Below are 6,471 nucleotides of genomic sequence, written 5' to 3'. Positions count from 1 at the left end.
AAGCAAAACGTCCCGTGGGGATGGGACATAGTCAGGGAGCAACGGCAGCAAAATATTTCCCCCAGTGGGAATGGCACTGACTAGACTGAGGTGATTACGTTATGTGGATTCACACACACAAAGTCACACACACGCACACACACACACAAACCAGATAGACACAATCACGCACACACACACACGCATGCACAGAGAGAGAGAGAAATAAACACTGAAAACAACTCTGATATAACTTAGGTGATGGTGAGTGATGTGATGTTAACATGCTTGTTTAAATATATAGGGTTGCATTTAATAGTTTCCTAAATAGCCAAATAGCTTTTGCATTCTCTCCCAGTAAAGCAATTATCACCTTTATTATTTGACTTGTGTGCCATCCTGCCTTTCATGCTGTCAACAGGGATCAGCTGTGGTTTGCGGTTAGGAAATGGCTATTACAACACAATGAGCACTAATTAACCTATGATAGATTTATACACAAAGCAGTGACACATAGCAGGTGGGTGAGAGAGAGAGAGATTTGGCAGAGTTCGGTATTATTTTTATTATGCCATTGAGCATTTAACTGCTTACTCAGTCATGTGTCTTTTGGCTCCTCCGTTAGCTGACCAGTGTTGGAGTATAATGGTAGTAGTGTCTAATCTCATGTTTTTGATTTTTCAAGTCCAGACTCGTTCATTACAGAAAGGAAGCAAATACTCTCAATGGTGTTTGGGTTCTCATGCTGAACAAGTGATCAAACTGTTGTGGATGGCATGCAACCTCAGACTTCAACATTTAAAGACAACTTAATGAAGTCAAGTTCCACAGCTTCAAGCATGGTCATAAGAAGATTTTTAAGAAATTAACGAAAATTGCACATACCTGACATTTATGTATTTATTTCCAGATGGTCCTATTATTAATAATAAGTTCTATGACTCAAAATAATTTAAACTCAAACATGAGTGATAATATGTTGTTGTTTTTTGTTACTTAAAAAACATTTAACCAAACATTACCAGTAATTGTAAATTGGCCGAAACAAATATGATTTAGGCAAAACAGAAAATCAGAAATCTAAATATAGTAGACAGTAAAAAAGTTTGTTGTGTTTTAATAACCCTTGACCTGTTTTGTCTGACTTTCCATTTTTGGCTGCCATGGGGATTGTAGAGAAAAGTGTTGGCAAGTTATGCCCGTGTTTACATATTTTTGAACACTCCAACAGAAAACTGCTCAAGGCCTAACTGGCTTCTCACTGAGTTTGGGGAATAAGTTAGTCGGAGCTCTCATATCTTGTAACCTACAGGTCACTAAATTGCAAATGGTCTCCTGTGTGTAGTATATTTAACAACTGTGGGTTTTTTTTGTCTCTGTTACTCATTCCCTTTTAAAGCAAGTTTGTGTTCTTTTGAAACAAGCTTGATGAAATGAAGCAAGCTCGACGCACTGAACACTGTTCAGCATGACTTGCAATTGCATCAGGCTTTCACTAGCAGTCCTTCCATATATTGTACTAATGATAGGAGACAGCCAATCCATTCTGTGATATCGTCTCATCTACTCCCAACTTTTATATTCTCTCCATCCAAGGACAGCGGAGACAACTGGTGACTTCATTTACAAGTATGTACAAAATGAAGAACACTGCGGAGACTGTAGCATTGTTTCTCTATTGTTGATCCTCCTCATCTTACAGTGATGCATTTGGATGTATGGTATGTAATGTATATACGTAATGTTCAAAGTCATTCAACAAGGCCATCAGTTTGAAAAACCATTACGCTATGACATCATTAATAAAATATCCTGGCCCGGATCCTTGGTTTTTGTTCTTGATTTATAACATCTGTCAGCAGTTTTTCTTTATTTTCATGAGCACTGGACACAGATTGCATTTTCTAATTAAAGTCTAAAACCATGGTTTAGGATTTCTGCATTTTGCGCTGAATCTGATTAAAAAAACTACATCATGAATACCGGTAATCTGATAAAAACTATATTAAAAGGTACAGTCAGCGACCATACACAATTTCATGCCCATCGTCACATTCAGCAGTCATCTCCTCATGACCTGGTAGCTGCCCACTCCGTGAGTACATTGTTAAAAAAAACAGTCTCTGTAGGCAGCCCATGCTCCAAAAATTGGAAACAAACGAAGTGGAGGCAGCCGGTTCCCCAAACAAAAATGAAACCCTGTGTTTCTCCGGGAATACCGAAGGGAGGGGTGAGCTAAATCTGCGTCTGCCTCTGCTAATAAATTGAAATATAAACATAAACAAACACAACTTCCTGCACAATCGCTGACTGCACCTTTAAGAATAGCCATGACCAGGTGTCCAACACTGGGCTGATGAGGGCGCATACCATCACATAGGCTCAGACTTGAAGATTAGACATAATCTATGACAAATGGCATGTAGTATCACTAAGGATCAGTGGCATCCTGTTATGACAGGTAGGTCAGATGGAGTGGAGTGTGAAAAGTGAATGCAAATTAATTAGGTGAAAAGGCCTCAAGTTATGTCACTGAACTGTTAAAGCTTCATGCTGTGAGGCAGGTCAGCCTTTGATAAGAAGCTGCGCAGTTGTGACAAATGATAGTTGCTTTAGAGGTGAATTGCCAAGCTTTGAGTTTGGTTTTGATGGTGCACTGAGAGAGAGAGAGAGAGAGAGAGAGAGAGAGAGAGAGAGAGAGAGAGAGAGAGAGACTAAATGAGAGGGAGAGATCTTTGCGGTTTGCTGTGAAGGGAAGATGTGCCCTTGGGACCCCAACACGGGCTGGTGGGGGCCTTGACAACAGAGCCAGGGCCTGAGAAAACAGCAAGGAATGCTACAGTGGAGTTCTTTACATACATATCTTTTATTTTCTAGCAAACAATGCACATAGGCAGCACTGCCAAAAGCCTAAAATAAATCAGTAAAGAGAGGGCATTATAAATAAATGTATAGGATTTAATAAATAAAACGCTCACTTCCTCCTCTTTGAAAACATACCTTCGAGTCCCAAGAGGAATGGGGACTTTTTACAGAGAGAACACAATGATATAGAAGCCTCGGATTGGCTGGAAGTGATTTCCCACACAATATCATTGGCCGTGGCACCACGTGGGCGGGCTTGTGCCATAAATCACCCTACGTCCGTGTGCACAATGGCCATATCCAGTCAAAAAAACTCCAACCCCACATCCACTTCCACCCTGTTCCCATTGTCTTCTCCAGTGAAAACAGCCTGTATCTCTGCCATGGCTGATAATTTCGGTGAGAGTCACTGGCACGCTGTTTGTTTAGCCGTTGTGTAATAGCCAAAAGGGATAAGCTCACACAGCTGGCCCAAATACTGAGCCAATTTTCTGGAAAGGATCAGAACTGGTTCTGTCTGTGATCAGCGCTAGATCGGTTCTAGGGTCTGCGGCTGTACAAGGCCGTTCCATTGGTTCTCCAGAGCAAGGTGGCAAATGTCCCCTACCAGGAGGGAAGCTACTGCTATGAAACAAACAAAAAAGAATCTGAAACAGCGTCATGATTCTTAGTCGCTGTGGTCGAGTATAGCATGCAGTGACAGCTACACTATGGCATGAACATTGTGTATGTTGAACCCATGTCTTTTGACTAACACACGTTTACAGTGATATGTTGACTCTTATCAAGGAGATCAGTAATCCTTACCTGCAATAATCTTACTTCAAACACGACCTGACAGTAACCATTAGCCAGAAAGACTGCTGCATATCTGTGTGTTTGTGTATGTGCGTGCGTGCGTGCGTGCGTGCGTGCGTATGTGTGTGTGTGATTGCGTGCCCATTCTTGTACATGCAGGCTCACATGTGCATGTGGGTATGAGAGTGTGTGTACTGTAGGTTAAATGCAGGTGAATGCTGTAAGGCATGACAGGAGGCTTACCGAGACCATATTTGACATGAGACAGAGTGCATCCCACAGTGGGCTGATACCATCGTCCAACACATATGCACAGCCTGCAGACTGCCTGTCCCTTTGAGTAGGCCTCAGAGAGAGAGAGAGACAGAGAGAGAATAGGTGAGTGAATCAATAGGCTGAATGAATGAATCAATCAATCAATCAATTAACCAATTACGAGAGAGAGAGAGAATAGGTGAGTGAATCAATAGGCTGAATGAATGAATCAATCAATCAATCAATTAACCAATTACGAGAGAGAGAGAGAGAGAGAGAGAATAGGTGAGTGAATCAATAGGCTGAATGAATTAATGAATCAATCAATCAATTAACCAATTACGAGAGAGAGAGAGAATAGGTGAGTGAATCAATAGGCTGAATAAATTAATGAATGAATGAATCAATCATTTAATTAATGAAGGGGGAAAAAGACAAAGAAGAAAAAATAATGAAAGAATGAGATGGTATAATTGGTTCTTCAGAAGACACAAACACATAACACTGACCACAATCCAAATCGGGATACCATTGTCACCACCACCCCCACTCAACACCCACAGACAGCTGGCCCGTGTGCAAGACGGGTGCTTTCACCTCCGTGGCTGCCCAATGACTCTCCATCCTCTCAGATATCCTCCACCACTATATAAAGGCCTCGGACATCACGATGGACGTACTGTACATATTTCTCAAAGCCATTGGAAACCCACATGCCTTGGTTTAACCGCATGGCATTATGTTGCACAGGTGGGTGGGTGGGTGAGTGGTCGAGAGAATTGGACACTAATGACAGCGCAGGGTATTGAAAACAAAAGGATCTGTCTTCTCTAAAGCTATGATTAATGATGAGGTGATGGCTAATATGAGAGGGCTAATTTATGATCATCATTCGTCGTTGAAGCGCTCAACGCCCAAGGCAAAGAAAGCTTTAGTCTCAAGGTTGTATGCAATCAGGAGTTATATCTCATGACAGTAGAATTACATTTTCACATTCCCAAACCTGGTATCTTGTTGTTATCACTGCTGCCATGAGCATGAGGTGTATCACACGAATCACGTACATATTGCCACCTGCTATTATTAATGCTTAAGACCCTGACAGTCTAGATGAAGTTGTCTTTTTAATGTTCCTAAATGTAGTGTGTTTATTTGATTGTATGACTACAGGCTAGTTTACCATTCATGGATTAAGCTTAGTCCTATAGACTAAAAGCTTTTTTCAATGGAGGTTTTCTACAGTTTTCTTAGTGTCATGTACGGGAAACCGGAGAGGGGAGACTGATATGTTTTAGATATGTATGTACACGTGCATCGCCTACCCCTGTAATTTTTAGTTCTATTCAAACCCTACCACAAAACTACCTGTGATTGGCTACACAAGCCACTTCCCTTTGGTATCAGCCCTGATGTTCCATTCCCTCTGGCACAACCTCCTCTGTCTCTCCCACACTGCATACCCTCCTGTCCGTCTGCCAGCCAGAGCCGGTGGAGAACAAGCACGTTCCTGCTGTAATTACTGAGGTGCTGTTTCCTCACCGGCTGCTCAAAGCCTGGTCAGCTGTGAGACAGCCATCTGGCCTCCCCTACCTGCTGCCCAGACTGGACCGAGATATACCTGCCAAGTTTACACAGCCACAGACATATGCCACCCCAGCTCCTCCAACCATGCAAGCATACAAGGCCTGGAATTTCCCCCTGGTTCAGCACAGTACAGGGATCTGGAAACTCTAATTTGCACAGCTTGAGTGACAACACCTGCTGGACGTTAATGATGGCTGTTGGGGAAAGAAGCTAAAGCACCAGAGCGTGTATGATCCACGGCGAATCCTTTTAATATTGACACAAGTTGGAGCGATATGATCGATGGCTGGATAAAGCGAGATTGGCCTGCTCTGAAAGAGGTAAGCTCCTGAAATGTGGGATGTGACAAGAAACAGATGATGATGAATGTAATGCCACCATCATCATATAGAGGTGCTGCTGCAGGAGAGATGCCTTCAGGGAAAAGAGGAAAACTTGCTTTCCACCAGGTACGGAGCACTCTCTTGGTCATGTCATGTAAGGAGGAAAAAAGTTTGTTTTTCATTAATGGGAAAAGTAAAGCAGTCAGAAGATACATCTAGAGCATTTAACGTAACGTATATTTAACGTAAGCATAAGACTTTGAAAAGGCATGTGTGACCCCCATTAACTGCAATCGGCAGCATTATATAAGTGGAGTGGGTGGAGCCTGGCAGTGCGTGAGAGCTGAGTGCCAATCTCCACGGTGATCAGCCCGTGTGTTGCACACTTGGGGAGGAATGTGAAAAATGGCAATGTCAGCAGACGGCCGTAGCGTCAGGGGAGTCAAGGTAAAGTCAGCCCAAAGTCAGCGCGAAGTGACAAGACAGACTGCCTGTGTCGTCCTGGATGAGTAATGCAAGGCAGATGACAGAGAAGATGAGTCCCGTTTCATGGGACGAGCTATACATCACAGACAAATCCCTAGACTTGATTTGATGTGGGGTGCAGATTCATGAAGGGGAAGCACACAGACAGGTACAATTGTATTAGCTGTCTGTAATGTGATGG

The 6,471-nt window shown here is 42.7% G+C and overlaps 1 long non-coding RNA gene across 1 annotated transcript in view; it reads right to left on the bottom strand.

Moving 5' to 3' along the window:
* Positions 1–2,857: 2,857 nt before the first annotated feature.
* Positions 2,858–6,471, bottom strand: part of LOC125294386 — a 12,565-nt gene continuing 8,951 nt past the window's right edge. The window contains exons 2-3 of the long non-coding RNA XR_007193520.1: positions 3,886–3,988; positions 2,858–3,468 (exon numbers count right to left, since the gene is read on the bottom strand). This is a non-coding gene — a long non-coding RNA (uncharacterized LOC125294386). The remainder of the gene's footprint in view (positions 3,469–3,885; positions 3,989–6,471) is intronic.

The sequence above is a fragment of the Alosa alosa genome, chromosome 5 (genome assembly GCF_017589495.1).
Source record: "Alosa alosa isolate M-15738 ecotype Scorff River chromosome 5, AALO_Geno_1.1, whole genome shotgun sequence".
Classification (NCBI taxonomy): domain Eukaryota; kingdom Metazoa; phylum Chordata; class Actinopteri; order Clupeiformes; family Clupeidae; genus Alosa; species Alosa alosa.
This window is presented reverse-complemented; position numbering and strand designations above follow the sequence as displayed.